The sequence below is a fragment of the Crocodylus siamensis genome, chromosome 4 (assembly GCF_052110815.1).
Source record: "Crocodylus siamensis isolate JL-2025a chromosome 4, ASM5211081v1, whole genome shotgun sequence".
NCBI classification, from domain to species: Eukaryota; Metazoa; Chordata; order Crocodylia; family Crocodylidae; genus Crocodylus; species Crocodylus siamensis.
In genome coordinates, this window is record NC_143398.1 from 229,177,277 (window position 1) to 229,197,345 (window position 20,069).

A 20,069-nucleotide genomic window follows, 5' to 3' on the forward strand; every position below is an offset into this window, starting at 1 on the left:
AGTGTGTTAGCATGATTTTTCCCTGACACGCTGCTGCACAGTAGTATTAAGCTCCTGTGCATTAAGCATCTCAAGTAGATGTGCCAACTAAGTAGGAAGAGGCATTAGGATGGTATAAATGAGGAAGGAAGGGGGAAAAACAAATAAATTGCACATCACAAAGATGAACCTAATTCTAATATTATAAAAGCCTAAGTCTGTCCGTCTGTCTGTAACACTTTATTCACACTCTCATTGGCTGACAGAAATAGCCAGAGTGCTCCAACCATGGGGGAGCGCTGCCATGCTTCCGAAGCCATGCTGAGGATCAGACAGAGGGTGGAGCGCTGCTGGCCTCGGCTCCCCCACCCCGCTCCTTGCAAGAGGCAGAAGAGCAGCAGCATGGGGCGTTAGGTGGCGGCACTCCATCCCAGCCCCCTCCCCTCTCTATCCCCCATCATTTTTGACGGGCAATTGGCTAGTAAGATAGAAATAGCATAATCAAACTCATCACCTGTACCAGCATATCCATCATGGAATCTGCCAGCACATGACACGGTCTGGTACTAGAAAAGCTTATTTGTGGAAAAGCATAACTCTTGGATGGAATGGATTTTCTACGGAGATTTGGAGCAGGGTTAAAGACAGCTGAAGGAAATACACGAAAGGGAAACTGTTGGAAGATCACAAAAGGAGACAGTACGAATATGTTGAAGAGAATGGCAGGAAAAATCTGGGAGACGTAGAAGGAAGTTGAAAGGCAAGTTTGCATAGGGCCTTAAAGGTGAAGATAAGCTTAAGTTTCATCTTGTGAAAGGCAGAAACAAGAGAAACATTACATAGGGATTCGAGATGACATGGCTGAATAAGTCAGAAAGAACTTCCATAGCAATTTTTAGACAGTCTTGTAGGCTGCATCCATACAACATGGATGTTTGGTTTCCCAAGGACAACTAGCAGCAGGACACCTTGTGCCATTGTTAGTTGTCCCTGTTGTTCCTGAGGAATACCTGTGCCATGTGCCCTTTGGCATCCAGCAGGTTACCCTGGGTGGGGTAGGGCAGGCTGGGACCATTACTGGGCTGGCCCCAGCAGCCTTACCTGGAGTCCTGGGGGGCTGCAGCTGTGGCAGTCCTGCCAATCAGAGCTTGGCCCACAGCCAGAGCATGGCTCCAATTTTGAGTAGCGCACACTGTTCCTGTGTGCACCGCTCCACTTTTGTTTTTTTGCGCAGGTTTTTTGACCCCTGGACTGCTCCCTTGCAGCTCAGAGAACTGCTGAATGTGTGGTATATGCCACTGCACATGTCTGCAGCACCACATACCACGTGGCTGCACTAATCTGAACGCAGCCACAGAGGGAAAGTAGGAAGTCAAGCAGTGTACTGTTAAGAGTAAGTAAGGTGAGTGATGAGCAAGAAAATGGCAAAGATTTGGGCAGTTCACTGAGCAAGCCAAGTTCTGAGCAACATTATAAATAAAGATAGGGCAGGCTAGTGCTTACAGAATGACTCATTTAAAGAGGCATATGATTCTGTAAACAACAGCCTACTTTGTCAGATACTTAGTCTAATAAAGTATACCATTGCCTGCAAAAATGTATGCCCGTGAATCAGTTAGTGCTGCCTGCTCTGCCTTCTGTCTAACTTCATACTAAGGTACCTAACTACCTCTCTTTATAAATGAAGAAAACAACAAGAGTCTGGCTACCAGATGGTATTCCTTAGGAAATCTCAGACTTGTCATTGACACTAAATGAGCAATATAGAGACACAGAATGGGAAGGTGTCTTTCGGGTCATCATGTCCAATCCTCTTCTTTCACAGGCAGTTGTTAAACCAAAAAATCCCCCAAATGCCCACTTCAAATTCTCAGGGCCCCTCTAGATATTATTTTTGTTGTGCTACAATAGGGGCAGCAAGGGCTAAGCAAGAGGTTTCTGCCCCCTGGTCAGTCCCAGCCACAGCCACTGGGCAGCATCAGGGCAAATCGCCCTGGGCATGTGTACATATTCATTAATGTACCATAATTATGGTGCATTAAGGTTAGTACCTTTAACGGCAGGTACTAAATTAATGAGCCATAATTTGCCCTACTGTGCATTAGCGCAAATAAATGCTTTTTTAGTGACATTAATGCATATTAGACTAAATTTACTGTGCATTAATGTGGGTTTTGCCTGCCATGTTAATGCACAGTAGAATTAGTCTTCTGCATATTAAGCATCTTGTGTAGATGCGCCCCCTGACAGCTTGCCATGAGGTAAGCCATCAGGGAGCTTGCTATTCTTCCCACCTCTCTGTCACTTAATAACAGGGGGTGCATCTACATGTGCAATTAATGGGCCCTGAATTTTCTACACAGAAATTTCAGGCATATTAAGCTAGGGCCCTGCACATATCTGAATGTGCACCCATTGGGAGCAAATTTACTTCCCATGGAAGCAGTTCAGTCCAGGGCAGCTCCTGCCCTGCTCTGCCCCCATGTGGCAGCCAGGGGGAGCTCCAGGCTCCACCAGAGTGGCAGGGGGCATGGGTCCCAATCTCCGTGTGCTGAGGAGAGTTGTCCTGGCTGCTGGGCACCTGCCTCCCAGCCACGTGGCGATTGAGACAGGTCCTCATCTCCAAGTGGCTGGAAGGCAGCATCCTGCCGAGTCGGACAGCTCTTCCTGCCCCCTGCTACCCTGCCCCTTGTGGCCCCCTGCTACCTAGTCTGACCAGGAGGAACTTGCTCCCAGTCAGTATCTACAAGTACACTTCAGCACATTAGTTTAATGCACTGATTTCTAATCCCTGTATTTACAGGTACTATAAAATGGCACATTAGACTGATCTACTACACAGTATCTGCTGTGCACGTGTAGGCAGTGATGTATTACTGCACATTAGAACAGTCTAATGCACAGTAAGCATTTTATGTAGATGCATCCAATGTCTCCTTCTCCCTGATGAAGGGTCTAAAGTAACATGCTGGGTGTTCAAATTAACACATGATGCATAGCTACAACATAGTAGCTCCACATTTAATGAGGAACTTCTTTGTGACAAATTCACACTTTTTATCACACAATAAAACCTCCTTGGCTAAACAGGGAAATCCAGGGGATCCTAAGAGCAAAAAAGAAGGCATACAGGGGGTGGAATCAGGGGGAAGCTATCAAGGAGGAATATACCTACTTAGCCTGCACTTGTAGGGAGGCAGTTAGAAAAGCCAAAGCAACTACAGAGCTGAGGCTGGCAACACAAATTAAAGACAACAAAAAGTCTTTTTTTTTAGGTATGTAGGGAGTAAAAGGAAGGTGCAGGGCAGCATAGGACCCCTACTGAACAAGAAGGAGCAATTAGTGACAGACAGGGAGGATAAGGCTGAGCTATTCAATGAATTTTTTAGTTCAGTGTTCCTGAACAGGGTTCAAGATAAATCTCCTAATGAGTTCTTAGACAGGCATCAGAGAGACACCAGCCCTCCAACTGTCAACACTGACTTGGTGCAGAGTCATTTGTATGGACTGAATGTATTCAAGGCAGCAGACTCAGATGAGCTCCATCCCAGGGTACTGAAGGAATTGTCCAGTGTTATAGCAGAACCACTGGCATGGCTGTTTGCATGCTTGTGGTGCTCAGATTGGGTCCTAGAAGCCTGGAAAAGCACCAACGTGCAGGGCAGGAAGGAGGATCCAAGTAATTATAGTCCAATCAGGCTCACCTCCATCCTTGGAAAGGTGTTTGAAAAGATTATGAAGGATAATGTTTGTGGGAGTCCAGTGGGAAAAATAATGCAGCAGGGAAACCAGCATGGATTCCTAGCAGGTAGAGCATGCCTGACCAATCTGGTTTCATTTTATGACAAGGTCACAAAATGCTTAGATGCAGGAGTACAGGTGGATGTCATTTTCTTGGATTTTAGGAAGGCCTTCGATATGGTATCTCATCCCATTCTCATAAATAAATTAAGAGGCTGTGACATAGATGTTTACACAGTCCAGTGGGTGGCAAACTGGCTTAGCGGTCAAACCCAGAGAGTGGTAGTGGATGGGTTGGTATTGACCTGGAAGGATGTGGGCAGTGGGGTTCCACGGGATTTAGTCCTTGGACCTGTACTCTTTAATATCTTCATCAGTGACTTGGATGTGGGTGTGACGTGTACTCTGTAAAAGGCCGTAAGTAGAAGCAGGGGAGACAAACACATTGCCAGTGCCCCTTACTAGGAAATACCTGCAGACCTATTCTGAGAATGGACCCAACAAGTATCTTTTATCTCTAATGTATCTCAAACCAGATTTTATACAAAGGAATTAATGATATTCAACTACACATTACAAAGTTTCTTCATATTTGACCAATCTCATTCCATTAAATAGATGCTATAATTGAATTTGTTTTCAAAGACTTTGTTTCCTTTCTGACTGCTCTAGTAATAACTATTATTTTCTTTGATCAAAGATTAAGCTTTTCTTCACTAGTTAAGCAAGATGAGTATCTCTCAAGAAGCTAGTTACAGTTGGTTCGTGGCCTGTGTGAGCTCACATTTCTTGTAAAGTATAGAGAAAAAATTTATCATTTGAATCCCCATTGTAATTTGCATGAAATTTTTATTGATAAATATATGCTTCTTCCCACACAATGGCTTTTTATGTTATGTGGCTGGTGTGAGCACAAGATGAAGGGTAAGAAGAAGAGAAAGGATATAACTACAACCGCAATAAAAGAGCCTATAGTCAGGAATTGAAAGTATGGGAAATAAAATATATTATTAAAGAATTCAGGGGAATCAAGAGGAGTTGGGATCTGAATTCTAAAGTGTGCCTTTGAATCCCCCTAAATATGCATTTATTTGTAACTTCTGGTTACTTTCCCATGATTAATACTTGCACAATAATATATTATGGAAGCAAAATTATTTACAAGTGAAAATTGAGCCTACAAAACTTGAGACTGCATTGGGGACAAACTGAAAACCTTCCATAAGCTGCAGTGACCTGCCTTCGGATGGGGGTGGGTTCCCGGAAGCACATCATTCCAGTACTCCAGAAATGACACTGTGTAGTTCCCACTAGGTTTTTTGGGTGCAATTCAAGTTGTCAGTTTTGATCTATAAAGTCCTAATCAATTTGGGCCCAACATGCCTAAGGTACCATCTTCTTCTTTATACTCTATTGTCATCCTTAAGGTCAGCCAAGAGGAACCTGCAAGTAATATCTATATTCCAAGGGTGCTTGGCAAAAAAATGTGGGAGGTTATTCTTGGTACTCACCTGTGATAGAGCGCCAAAGTCTGCTGTTACTTTAAGGGTGAAGGAGTAGCAGAGAGAGCCATAGGTGAGAAAAGGTGTCTAATATGAGCCAGTAGGGCACAGGTACTGGGGGAGTTACCCGAGGAAAGTACTTACCACAGAACTATATAGGTTGCAGTAGCACCATGGACTATACCCTTGCATAGGAACTAGTGGCGGGGGCCAGGGCCCCCATTCCTGCCTGAATGGGGCACAAGTCAGGCCCTTCAAAGCTCCTATCCCATGGGTGTTGGCCATGTTTGTTGTTTAACCTGCCCCGAGGGCTGGGTGTTTATTTACCTGTTCTGGCTGGAAATCCCTGCCGCCACCCCTCCCCCAACATCTGGTGTGCCGGGACTTTCATTTCCTTCCCGGCTGAAACAGGTAACCAAACAGGGCTGGGGTGGGAGCGGAGGAGTTCCTGGTGCAAAGGACAGCAGGGACAAGGGGGGTGCAAATGCAAGCATTGGTCCCTGGGCACCAGAGGCCCACAGTACATCATTGATAGGAGTACAGCAGGGTCTAGCAGCAGTAAATCACCCTGAGACTGAGCCAGCAGGGAGAATCAGGAACCACCTGTGGCAGCTCAGGGGGGACATGTCACCAGCAAGGGGCAGGGAGCCACAAGGGGCAAGGAACCATGTAAACACAGGCCCTGAGCCACAAGAGTCAGTCTGGTCCCAGAGGCTGCTGAGGCAAGAGGTCCAGAGCAAGGGGAATACAGAAACTCTTGTATCTGGCACTGGGGCTGACTTAAGGAAGGTGAACAGAGTGATGGTGCCCTACAGGAGAATATTTCCTGGGGTAAGGGAAAGCTGTTATACAGGCAGGTAGCTTACTCCAGGGTTAGAGTTTTAACCGGTGGTATGGGAGTGGCTGAAAGGGAAATGAGCAGAGGTCATGGCAAGGTGCCTGAAGAGTGCCTGGAGATTTAACCCATGGAAGGGCACCTGGTAGTTTAACCCATGGTGGACTTCCAGGAGCACTCCAGTGTGTAGACCCCTGCTAGAAGCCTGGATCCAGGGCATAGACCTGGGGGGAGATCCAAGCCTAGAGCAAGAGAAAGAAAGGCTGAAGTCTAGCTTGGACCAGAACTGGATGAGGGCCAGTACCCAGGGAGGACAGAGCCAGGCCAGGGGGACACAGGGACAGCGACTGAGGCCAAGGGCCCAGAACAACAGACACCAGAGCCAGGGGCCCAGAGAGAGCCAAGTAGGCTCAGCGCCCAAGGCAAGGCAGAGATAGTCCTAGAGGGGCAAGATGGGGGCTTGGGCTCCAGATGGAGCCACAGCAGGCTCAGCACCAGAGGCAGGGTGGAGACAGCCCTAGAGGGATGAGTGGCCTATGCCCCCTCAGGTTGTGCCCTGCTTGGGGTAAGATTTGGGCTAGGACAGAAGCCAGGCCTGGCACAGTGGACCTAAGCTAAAGGAACCAGCAAGAGAAAAGGGGCTGAAGCTGGGAGGGCTGAGGCTCCAACAAGGGTATAAAAGTCTGGTATCAGACTGGGGCAACTGCCCACCTAAGTCATTAACTGGTAACTGGTGTGAGGCATGGGCATGGTGTAAGCAGGTGCCCACTCAGCTTAAGGGCAGGACTGAGACCAGCGTAGTCCAGGAGTGATTTGCTGGAGTTAGAAGAATGGGGGATCACTATAGGATCCATTAAGCAGCCTCCCTTTTGATCCAAATATTTACATCAGAAGTGTGGTAGGTGAATGAGAACTGGAGGGCATCCTGGAGCTCAAACTCAGTTATATTACCCCATAGCTCTGGACCTCCCTCCCTGTTGAGACCCACCATAGTGCAAGCCTAGACTTTTTCAGAAGTGCCGTAAAACTTTCCCATTTAGACAGGCATTTAGCAAACAAAGCTAGGCTAGGATATGATTTAGTTGGATTTTATATATTTCCTTTTCTATAAGAATCTTTCCTGTTTTAGAAGTTATTTTGTTCTCCTACTATAAACTACCCTGACTCTCTGTTGGGAAGGGCTGCATGTAAATCAAATAAATCGATCCATACATAAAGAAATAAACCAAAAATGCATCACAAAAAAGTTAAAAGACAGGGCTTGGGTGTCTGGTCCCTGGAGTAGAATCCAGAAACCCTGTGTTAGGAGCCAAGACATACATGGAGATAGTTCAGAGGAAGAAAATTAACCCTGGTCTCACAAGTCCTGAGCAAGTTTTGTAACCATTATATTCACTTCCTCTTCCATCTGTGTCAATATAGCTACCTCCATAGTAGCTATAGTGTATGATATCTAATTCTGTCTGAATATGTTGGGTAGGCTCTGAGTGTGCCTGCTAAATCAAGCCCCTCGGAGGGCTTGAATAGAAGAACGCCAAGTTTCTGGATTTTGACTGGCCTTAGAAACACTGAGTAACATAAAAATGGAGATACCTTGTTCATGTAAAAGTGAAGTTTTCAGGCACAGGGGGAAATCTAATGTCACAACACTGCTGGATGGCAGCTGAGTAGGGAATCACAATTTTGGACTCAGGCATCTAAGTTCTACATAAGTCCTGCTTTTCAAGTACATGTCCTGTATTAGATCTAGATACAGGGTATTATTTATTGGTGTTTAAAATCCAAGTAACCAATCCATGCTTCATTAGTGATATTAACTTCAATAGCAGTAGGTTCAGGCCCCAAAATAACAGAGCCTGAGGTCAATGGCAAATTTACTTGTGTAAGTTGACTGATTCAACCGCAACAAGTTTCTTTAGTGACAAATAACTTTACCAACTTACCATTACTGTTGTCAGCTTTTTACATTTTTATTGTCTCTGCATGAAGTGTACAGAAAGCTAAACTAAAGCCCCTATAGATTAGGTCATACAAAATACCAAAACTACCCAAACCAGCAAGCAAAAACTCTAAAATGAGGTAAGAAACGGGTGAGGATGTGCTGACCGAGAGACTTCAGAAACTTTGAAAGTCATCACCAAAGTTGGACAGAGCAATTCTGTAACTACTACATTTCTTGCAGTCCGTTAGACTTTTTTCCCGTTACTGCTATATAAGTAACACAATGGTGCACTAAATAGAAACAAGCCCAGAGAAGTCATTTTCTTTGTCATCCAATGAAAAGGCAGTTATAGCAACTGAGAAAAGTTTTATGATGAAAGAAAAGCATAAAAGAAAAGGAATATTATTTGAAGAGTATTCTGAGTTGTAACAGAATAATCATGTTTCTAACATATTATAGTCCCCAGGATACACTATTTTAAACCTTAAGCACGATTCATAAACAAGTTTTTTTATCTAACTAGATTCTCATATGGCTCTCATACTCATAGAACGCAAAAGTTGCAACACGTTAGCCAGATCTTTAAACACATTTAATTTATTGAAATGCTTCCATATTAAACTATAAATAGTTAGGTACATTATGTTTAACAAGCTATTCAAAATGAAATGTGCAACCCTTAAATGAAAGTGAATGTATCTCTAGCAAGGGGCTCTGACCAGTTTTAACTGTGTAATGAACCATTCATAATAATCTGTATGCAGATGGAAATGTTCTGTAACAATTTAATAAGCCATTTACAATAACATGAGCAGCCCTTTATAAGGTAAATCTATTAGCCTATGTGTTCTTCTGAGGCTTTTCTGTACTGTAAAATCATTCAGAAGCCATTCCTATGTTCATTTACAGCCTTTTTTTTAAACTATTTTTTAAAACTGATTTCCAGGAAAACTGTAGCATAATGCAAGCAACTTTCAACTGCACAGCTACTTGTATGTTAAAACAGACACGGAATTAGCAGTACTACTAAAATGTCTCCAATAATATCCCTTGACTAGAATATTTTGCGTCTTGGACTTGAACAGACAAATCTCAGGCATGGAAAATACAGTTCCATGGTTGTTTAATCCTTTAATCCAGTCTCTGTGCTTTGGAACCTGTGCAAAACCTGCTCACAAAGGTATCAGTTGTGATGAAGCCTTCAGTAATGCATACTACCATACATCAAGAATATGAATGAGACCACCATTTAATTTCCAACTGTCTCTGGAGGAAAAACATTTCCATTCAATACCAATTCAGACTTGCCATCTATGATGAAAGCTATTACTAAACCTATGTGCAATCCACATCATCTGCTCCCATTTTTAATACCATCAATCAGCATTTAAATAGTACACAGCAGATTTAAAAGAATAATAACGCCATTGTTACAAATATAGGGCCGTATGTTACTATTGATCTATATGGAGAACTGCCACTGAAGGTGGGACAGCTGCTCTCACTCAGTAGATATGTAACCCTGCATAATTAACTAATTTCACACCCTTAAGAATTAGCTACTGTAAATGCCAAACACTGAAGCGAACAAGGAGGCCACTCAGATCTGATATTAGGGCTATGACTGTTATCTACACGATAGCAAAGAGCTAACAAAATGAATTTGAGATAATTATTTCAGGGACTTGTAGCCCAACTTGCATATTAACTCAGTTTAAGAATGCTTTGATGAATTCAATTGAAGTCAATTAATTACATTTCCACGTCTGATGAATAAGAAGTCAAGACATTGCAGATACTGCATGTTTTCTGATCACTGAATATTTTAACAGAGATGACAGGATTTCAGTTCTGGATTGTTTAGCTGGTTCTTTGAGCAATCAAGTGATGATGTCTGAATACATGGTCATCTCTGGAACTAATATGAAACCTCTGAAGCACAATGCAAGCAAATCTAATTTTCTAATGATGTTTCCAAAAAGCAAATTTCAAACCATTATTCTGAACTATACTCAAGTCTCCAAATGTAAACTACCCAGTTGTTCCTTATTTACATAGAAGAAAGCTTTCTGAACCAAAACATAGGAGTTCTAATGAGAGGAAAAAACATTTGATTTACATCTTAAGGATACAAGATGTGACCATATTAGGGAATCGGTTTAGAATCAGTAATCACAAGATTCTTGAATTCAGCCAAGAAAAGAATACAATCCCAGACAACAACAGTCAGATATGAGATTCCAGAAAGACCAAGTTTAGGACGCTGGAAGTGTTCAATAAGAGGAAGGATTAAAATCTACCACTAAGCAGCAAGGCAGGAAATTCTAAAAGACACTATACCCAGGTAGAAAAAAATGTAATTTGATGGGAAAAGAATGTAACCTGGAGCTGTGGAAAGATGTAGAATTTAAAAATATATATATTTAGGAGACGTAGAGGTTTAAAAAAGAGTGAGAGAGAGAGAGAGAAAGAGAAAGAGAGAGAGAATTGGGGGGGGGGGCAGTGAAAGCAAAACAAAACATCCTCTCTTCCTCCCAAGATATGAAGCAGGTAATGCTGTGAAAAGAAATATAATAAATGAAGCACATATCAGGAGAGAAAAGTGCCAACAAGGAACAGGCCTACTAACAAGAATACTGACCATCATTATGGGGCACTGATTTCCATATGAATGAAGAGCATCTTGAAGGTTACCCATCCACATAAGAAAGAATGTATATAAAACTAGACTAGATGAAAAACAAAAGGGGTACTTGCTGCATTGACAAAGGATAGACTGGATGGTCTAAAATGCTTTTTTGGTGTCTAACTACTTTAATTGTGTGACTCTCTACTGAGGATAAGCTTATTATCAATAGCACTAGAACCTGATTATAAATGGCTGGAAAGAAATTCTAGTATGTCCAGAATCAAAAGTTTTTTTTTTCCTTTAGAATGACAGGTCTACTCATTTCCAAGATGGCTTTAACACAATGGTGACTTAGTTTAAGTCAACTGCTAGGATTTGTCAAGTTTCACAAACTTCCTCTAACACAAGACAGCCAAAGATGTCATGGGAATGGAGAAGCAGATTTGTGAGTAGGTAGGCTTCCCCATAATATAGTAATCTTGGCTTACAAGGGATCTATCACTGAAAATGTGTAAAAAATTCCCAAACATACAAAATGTTTATATGAGTGAGTTTGTGTGAGTTATTTCTCTTCTCTTGCTAAAGTTATTTTTTTTTTGCATTTAAACAGAATCTGATCTTCCCAAACTTGCCTAAATACAGGACTATTAAGACACACAAAATACCCATATTTAAAAATACAGGACCTTTTTTTAAATCAACATACAAATATTATTGTTTTGCATATTTTTGGTTTTTTATATTTGACAAAAGCAACCTCATATGTAACAGGACATCTATTATATAAAATCCTGCTAAATAAGAGATTATTTTAAATTACTAGTACATTTCAACTAAAATCAGTACATTTGCAATAGTATTTTTTTTGATGGGCTCAAAATCAATTCCCAAAAATCAATGGGAGTTTTCCTATTCATTTTAATTTAAACAAAATCAAGTCCTATATTTAACACTTATTTTATCACTATCATTTATTATATTATTAGTTAACATTTTCGACCTTAATCAGTTATTTTCATACATTCACCATCAAAAGATTTTTAAAAAGAGAATAAGATAAATGGACTGGATGGCTCAAAAACAGTAATGTGAGATATAACTTTAAATCTCCAAATGATATGTTTTGATTGGTATCAACAAAAAGTTATCCAATATGTTTGGTGAACCATATGAAATAAGATGACTTTCGAATTCAGTACTTTGATTACTGGGCTAAGTACAGACAGTCAAAAAGCCCAAGGCTAAAGCGATTCAATCTTTGCAGGTTAGTCTAAGCTGTGTGGACTGAACCAATATGCAAGTAAACAGACTATTACTTTTGATTCTGGAAATGCAACCACATGCTGCATCCTGGTCTCCACACAGACACAGCCCTTGACTCCAGACTGTGGGGGGTGCCTGGCACACCTGCTGGTTTCTGGGACCAGGGGCATGAACACTCCCACTTGTGGGATGTTTTCACTCCGGTAGACTCTGGAGGGCCGGGTGAGGGAGCTACAAGAGGAAGTGGACAAGCTGCGGATCAATCAGGAAACACAAGGCAGAGACTGACACCTATTGCCAGGCCCTGCATCTTGAGAACAATGCCATGGAGACAGGGCAGAAGAGCTAACCTGACCATGATACTCCAACCAATAGTGAATGGAAACCGGTCACGTCAGGACTGTGCATCAGCTGCCCCACCAATAACCCTCCACAACAGTTATGCAGATCTCTCACCATCAATGGACATTGCATCTGTGTGGGATCAGCAGATCCCAGCAAGGAAGCAATGTAGGGCGATAGTTGTGGGAGACTCCCTGCTGCAGGACAACATAAGGAGCCATCCAGACCCCCTTGCACAAGGGGTCTGCTGCCTTCCAGGAGCCAGGATCAGAGATGTTATGGCAAGAAGCCCTAAGCTGGTTCACCCTACTGACCATTACCACATGCTTCTTGTCCACATAGGCACCAATGACACTGCAAGAAGTAGCCCTAGGAGGATCATGAGAGACTATAAGAACATTGGGGCAAAGCTAAAGAGCCTAGGAGCACAAGCTGTGTTCTCTTCAATCCTCCTGGTCAGAGGCCATGGCCATCAGTAGGAGGAATGCATTGAGGTGGTCAACTGAAGGCTTAGGAGATGGTGTCACTGTGTGGGCTTTGGACACATTGACCTTGGTACACAGTTCTATGACAGGGACGGTCTACATGCAAGGGATGGTATTCATCTCACAAACAGAGGGAAGAAGTTCTTCACTATGAAAGTCACCAACGTGTTGAGGAGAGCTTTAAACTAGACAAGTCCAAGGGCTGGGGAGAAGGTTGCACTGCTGTACACAAAGCCACTAACCACAATGACACATGGGAGGATGTTCAAGAAATGGATAACCAGATTGGTACTGACATCTTGCAACACAGGCAGCATGACAGAAAACCTAACATAACTAGGGGACAGCTCCAGTGCCTTTATGGGAATGCCAGAAGCATGGGAAATAAAGAGGAGGAACTGGTACTCCTCCTGGTTGATGAAGATTTTGATCTGGTTGGGTTAACAGAGACTTGGTTGCATGAAGCACATGATTGGGCATTTAATATTGAGGGTTATAGGCTTTACAGGAAGGACTGGGTTGGATAGAAGGTAGGAGGTGCAGCCCTCTATGTGAAAGAGCAGTACCCTCCCTGCAGGTCACGTTTGACAGCAGGGAAGTGTCCCTTGAGACCCTCTGGGTCAGGATACAAGGGGAATCATGAGAGGGAGACCCGATGAGGGTGGGAGTCTACTATAGGCCTCCCTCCCAAGAAGAGGAGAGTGATCAGGTGTTCTTCAGAGAATTGACTGAGGCAGCTAGCTCTACAGACATGATTGTCACGGGTGACTTTAACTACTCTGATATCTGTTGGGAGGATCACTTGGCAACCTCCAGCAGGTCAGCCAACTTCTTGGCAACAACAGATGACCCGTTTCTGATACAGGTTTTGGAAGGGCCTACCAGGGATAAGGCCACCCTGGATTTAGGTCTGGCCAATGGTGATGACATCATAGGAGATCTAAGGATTGTCAGTACTCTGGGAGACAGCAATCATAACCTGGTTAGATTCACCATCCACCATAAGACTGGGGCAGAACAGGAGTCCTGGACTTCAAGAAAGCAGATTCTAGGAGACTCAAGAGGCTAGTTGGAAAGTCCCTCTGCAACCAACAACTAAACGACTTGGGAGTTCAGGAATGGTGGTGCTTCCTTTAAGGAGGCAATTCTCATAACCTAAAAACAGGCCATCTCCAGGCAAAAAACGGCAAAAGGAGCCAAGAGACCCACTTAGCTCAACAAGAATATTAGAGAGCTTTTGAAAAAGAAAAAAAAGCAGCATATAAGCAATGGAAGAATGACTAAGCAACCAGAGAGAAATATACCAGTGTTGCCAGGGCCTACAGATACAAGACAAGGAAAGCCAAGGCAGGCATAGAGATCAAGCTGACTACTAGAATAAAAGACAATAAAAGTTCTCTACAGATACAAAAAGAGCAAAAAAAAGTCAGGCTCCACTGCGGGAACCTTACTGAATGCTCAGGGGCAGGCCACAGTTGATGCCTGCGAAAATGCTGAACGCCAAAATGTATACTTCATGTCAGTATTCCTGAAATCAAACAGGGTCTGTTCACCTGACCAGAGGCCCAGGGAACATGGTGTAGACAACAGGCTATTCAAAATCGGTCCTGAACAAGCGAGGGATCTCCTGAAACACTTGGATGTATTCAAGTCTGCTGGGCCTGATGACCTGCACCCAAGAGCCCTGACATAAATGGCTGAGCTTATAGCAGCACCACTGGCCAAGCTGTTTGAGGAGTCATGGAACTCAGGAATGTTCCCAGACAAATGAAATACAGACAATTTGGTGCCCATCTTTAAGAAAGGGAAGTGGGATGACCCTGATAACTACAAACTGATCAGTCTGACCTCAGTCCTGAGTAAAATATTTGGAAAATTTATTAAGCAGGCCATCATTTTCAACCTGGAAATGGACAAGGTGTTAAGAAGTAATCAGCACGGCTTTGTTGAGAGTAGTTCAAGCCTGACAAACCTTGTGTCCTTCTATGACGAGGTAACTACCCATCTAGACAAAGGACACAAGGTTGATGCGATTTACTTAGACTTCAGTAAAACCTTTGATTCTGTTTTCCACAGGATTCTCTCAAACAAACTGGAGGGTGCTGGACTTGTCCACCCACCTCACTGCAGACTGGTCAATTGGCTTAGAAGCTGCACCCAGAGGGTGGTAATTGATGGGATAGCCTCATCCTAGAGGGCTGTCTCCAGTGGTGTCCCCCAGGGATTGATGCTTGGACCCGTGCTCTGTAATATATTCATTAATGACTTGGATGAGGGAGGTGGAAAGCTCAATGATTAAGTTTGCAGATGATACCAAACTGTAGGGAAATGCAGGCACACTGGAAGATAGGGTCAGGATCCAGGACAACCTTAACAGATTGGACTTATGGGCAGAATGGAATCAGATGAGATTTAACAAGGATAAGTGCAAAGTCCTTCATCTGGGTAGGAAGAACCCTCACCACAGCTACACGATGGATGGCGGCCCACTGGCTGGTACAGCATCTGAGCAAACCTGGGGGTTACTATTGACCAGAAGATGAATATGAGCCAGTAGTTCAATGAGGTTGCCAGGAAAGCAAAGAGAACTCTGGCATGCATCAGCCATTGTGTGTTCAATAGATCCAGGGGGTGCTCCTCCCTCTCTATTTGGTACTCAGCTGGAGTACCGTGCCCAGTTCTGGCCACTGCACTTCAAGAAGGACATGGATAAGCTTGAGAGGGTACAAACAAAAGCCACCTTCATGGTCAAGGGCATGAAGGATAGGCTCTATGAGGAGAGCTCTGTGAGGAGAGCCTATCCTTCATTATCTTTCTTTGGGGAATTGGGCCTACTCAGTTTAAGTAAGAAAAGGCTGAGAGGTGACTTGATAGCCACCTACAAGTACATCAGGGTGAACACCAAGATTCAGGAAGCCACTTCAAGGAAGGACGAGGACCAATGGATATAAGGTTATGGAGGGTAAACTCAGGCTAGATATAAGAAAGAACTTCTCTGTATGGGTCACCAGAATCTGGAACATACTCCCAGCAGAGGTGGTACAGTCACCATCCTTGGAGATGTTCAAGGGGAGACTGGGTAGGCACCTTGTTGAGCTTGTCAAGCCCAACAATTTCCTGCCCAGGACAGGGGACTGGATTTGATGATCTTACAGGTCCCTTCCAGTTCTTCCTTTCTATGATTCTATGCCTGCATTGGCTCAGGCCAGAAGCTGAAGAGCATTAGAGCATGTCGGGGTGGGTATTATAAGGCCAGGGCCCTCGCCTACCCAATGCTCTCTTTGGTGGACCACTGGGAAGATCCAGGGAGCATCATCACCATCTACCCCATGTGTTATATATTATATATACCCCACATATATAAATATTATTGGGAGTTGGACATAAGATGGATGATGATTCCCCCAGGTCCTTCCTTGGAGGGCTTTTTCTTCGTGGCGCTCCTCTTTCAACACGTGGTAGAGCACTTTCAAGAGCCCCTAAACCAAAATTCTAATGTCAAAGCAATAACATCAACATTATAACACCCCATTAAAGACTAACTTACAGGTCCATCAACTTATCCAGAGGCCTTGAAATCTATTAAGCAGTTAAGGAACAACAAATCATGTGGTCCTAATGGATGCCAGCTGAAATTTATAAGCCGGGTGAAAAAAACTCATCAACTACATGTTGTTATTCTGAAAATCTGGAACAGACTTGAATTGACATGTAAGATGCCAAAATTATTACCGTATTCAAGAAAGGAGGTAGACTGGAGTGCAGTAATCATTGTGGTATTGCATTCCTGTTCATAGTTGGAAAGATCTTAACCCGCACTCTGCCCAATAGACTCTCCTTCCTTGCTGAGGAGATTCTGCTCAAGTCCCAATGTGGTTACCGACCACTCAGAGGTACAGTAGATATAATCTTTGATGTTAGATAGCAGGAGAAGAGCCATGAGCAACACCAAGAACTTTACATAGCATTTATACACATACCTTTTTGTCCCACAACGCGCTGGAGATCCACTGCTTCAATTAATTCGATTAACCAAGTCTGTTTTGTGCTCAAGGTGACGGTCACTGTGCTGCACTGCATACAGTTGTATAACCAGCTAAATGAGCGTCAGCATGCAGAAAATGGTGGCGGTGCACTTTTGAACTAAAACACCTTCAAGGTGTTTTAGTTCAAAAGTGCACCACCGCCATTTTCTTTGCACCAGTGCGCATTTCGCTGCTTATACAATTGTAACTGTTAGAGCACCGGGTGCTTTTCAGGGCACCCAGCACTGTGTCCCTTGCATGTGTAAAAAAGCCCTAAGGGTGAAATTGTATTGCAGGTATTAGGCACGTAACTGGACTTACGTGCCTAAGTGTGATTCTATTCTACCTCTTTTTGGGACAATCATGATAGTTATGTGACAGCATGTTACAAAAGTAGATACATTAACAGGTGCATTAAGCATGGACGAGAGTAGCATTTAGGCTCTAAATCCACCTAGACCATCAATAGATGGAACAAAATCTGTCCTTTGGAGTCAGATTTTCAAAAGGCATTCAGGTACCTAAATCTAAAGATGGGTTCCTACAGAGATTTTTAAAAGTGCCTGTATGACTGTCCACTCACTTGGTTAGCTGAATCTTAGGTCCCTAAAGAAACCTATAATAACCTGGCTTTTGTAGAACATCTTTGTTTCCATATACACAAGTGTACACAGTGTTTTATGCATTACTACAGTTAGCACTAACCCCTCAGAAATGAATGGAAATAATGAGGGATATCAAAATTATACCTCAAATCATAGACAGAATTCCCACTGACCTGGTAACAAAGTGAATATTTAACTGCTATATGAGTGTGTTTCCCTTAATATTTAGCTCTCACAGTAGGATTGTCATGAAAGGACGTTCCTTGATCTCAGATTTGCTGGGATAGTACTTGAACCTTTTTATGTTTGATACCATAAAATAATTACTCATCTCACTACTACAAAAATAGTGAGAGAAAGTGTTGTTCTTAAGCTATTCTTCTTAGGATAGCCATTAAAACAGACAGCAGACATGCAAATAAATGTCCACATTGCCTTTTCCTAAAATTATTTTGACCCATTCTGACAAAACCTGGTGTCTATTCCTGTTCTTTTTAGCACAACGGTTAAGACCCCGCCCTTTGGCAGTTTTAAAAGAGACTCGATCTAGCTTTTATTCTTTTGAAGTCTAAGTAGCTTCTCTCATAGGAATCTCCTTTTATGTCACCACTCAAATGGTTGTCTTGGTGATAAAGCTGAAAAACTGAGCTACTGTTAGATTAGTAGGTTGTACTTGAAGAATTATTTAATAAATCTCAAAACCAGACAAGGCACTGTCTACACTTAATATTCCCACTCATTAGCTGTCACATCTGTTATTATGCACACAGTATGTACAGTTCAGCTATTTAAATTCAGAATATAATTTTCAAAAGTTATACTCTGGTTTTCCTTCACTGCAGTGTATTTTAAGCTATCATGCAGCTGGTTTACATGATGTCGAAGACCCGTCTAAAATTTACAAGGGAGGAGGAATTGTTGGTTCACAGGCTAAGATGTTATTCAACAAGTACAGACCACAGATTTCCTCCAGCCTAGAACCACTCTTGCTCTCTCCTGGTTTCTTCATAAGTACTCTGATCTACTCCAGTCCTATGACTGGTTCTGGCCTTAGTCGTGAGTCTGTAGGCATGCATAGGCACAATGCAATCCAGTCCTATAACTCTTTACTCATACAATTAGTCCTATTGATCAAGTCCTATTATAATTGTAATCACTATGGTCCGTAGCAGGTTCTTCAACATTGGACCTCATATTGTCTGTGAAGCTTCAAATAAGCACCATCCAGGCAACAATCAATAAGTGACTTGAAAGCAAACACCAGCAGCAAACAGTAGCCTCATATTCACAGCAAAGTATTGTAGAACAGATTCCATAATATTCTGTGCAGTAAACTGTAATAAGTCCAACACTTCTGATGCCCTGAAATGTCAGGGTTAACATCCTTCTGTGGCGAGTACGTTGTTGCAACTCTCGGTCAGGATCAAAATGTGGCCTTTTCGGTTATCACGAATTCTAAAATGAAGACAATCTATTTCTATTCCTGAAGAGACTCCCAGTGAAGAACAAAATCAGCTCAGAAGAGTATGGGCTGTACTACAGTGAGAGTAAGAAAAGACATCCAAGAAACCACCTGGATTTGGAATGAAGTGCTACGCTGAATCACAACTCTGGTGCTCTACGTGGGGCAAATACAGGAACTCAAATACACAATTTTATTTGACCGGTTCTGACTGAAAATATCTGCACAATACACAAAACACTGAGAAATGAGAGAAACCTGCCTGACTGTGGAAGACAAAAAACCATGCTTGCAGTAATGGACATACCTGCCCCAAACTGCCCATGCTTTTGATAGCGTTTCTTCTACTCCTAACAGGACCGTGAATGTTTATCTGCCACTGAAGTCCACTAGGCAAGTATGCTCATTCAGGAAAGCCACACAAAACTTGCTTCTTTCTTCTTATTTAAAGTAACAAGAGTAAAGCTGGGCAATTACTGTGATGAATACTCTGTTAGATGCTATGCCCACAAGGGCCAAGAATCTGAACAAGACCGAACTTGTTTTCTTTTATCCTTTTGAGAATGGGGAATTTGTAAGGAAATCTCATAGAACGCATGACATTTGCAAAGATTAAGGACAGCTGAACAGTGGCCTGCACCTCTGAACAACTAATAGGATTCTTTCTTCTTCACAGGGGGGATCTTGCTGCCACCATCTTCTCACTGGCTGTTGTGCCAATTCCTGTCTCCAGGGTGTTTCAAGATGCATAACAGGAAACAGTGCAGATAATGCTGTTTTCTGCAGCTTTGGTGGAGTGGGGGTGGGGTGGGAGATCAGTCTTCTGTGCAGCCCCAGTACTTCCTTTCTCAGAGCTGCACAGCACCGCACAGTTCAAATATGGCTGAGCTCATACATTGCCTCTCAAGAGTGGTCTATCAAGTATAAAGCATTTTCCTGCATGCACCTCTTAGGAGATTAAGAGAAAACAGGAGATACGCAATGAAGCTGCTATTCTCCGTTCTCTTTGTACCTGCTTTGGTTCCTCCCCCAGACCAAATGGAGAGGTGATCTGGCCATCTGTCACATTATACTCACTGTGTATTTTACTAATTAGTTTTGGTTTTTTTTTTATGAGGCTCAGGCTTCGTAGGAATAGTTGACATTTAAAAATCATAACCAGGCTGGATGTAAAATCCATTAAGCCCAACTTCCTACAAGAAAACTGTTTGCCGTTGCTGCTGGAATGTAGGAATAATAGAAAGGGAGCATAAAGCGAC

At 42.9% G+C, this 20,069-nt stretch overlaps 1 protein-coding gene across 2 annotated transcripts in view; it reads right to left on the minus strand.

The window, feature by feature from the left end:
• The window catches only part of THSD7B (thrombospondin type 1 domain containing 7B), a 678,955-nt gene that overhangs the window by 48,784 nt on the left and 610,102 nt on the right, over positions 1-20,069 (minus strand). The window lies entirely within an intron of this gene.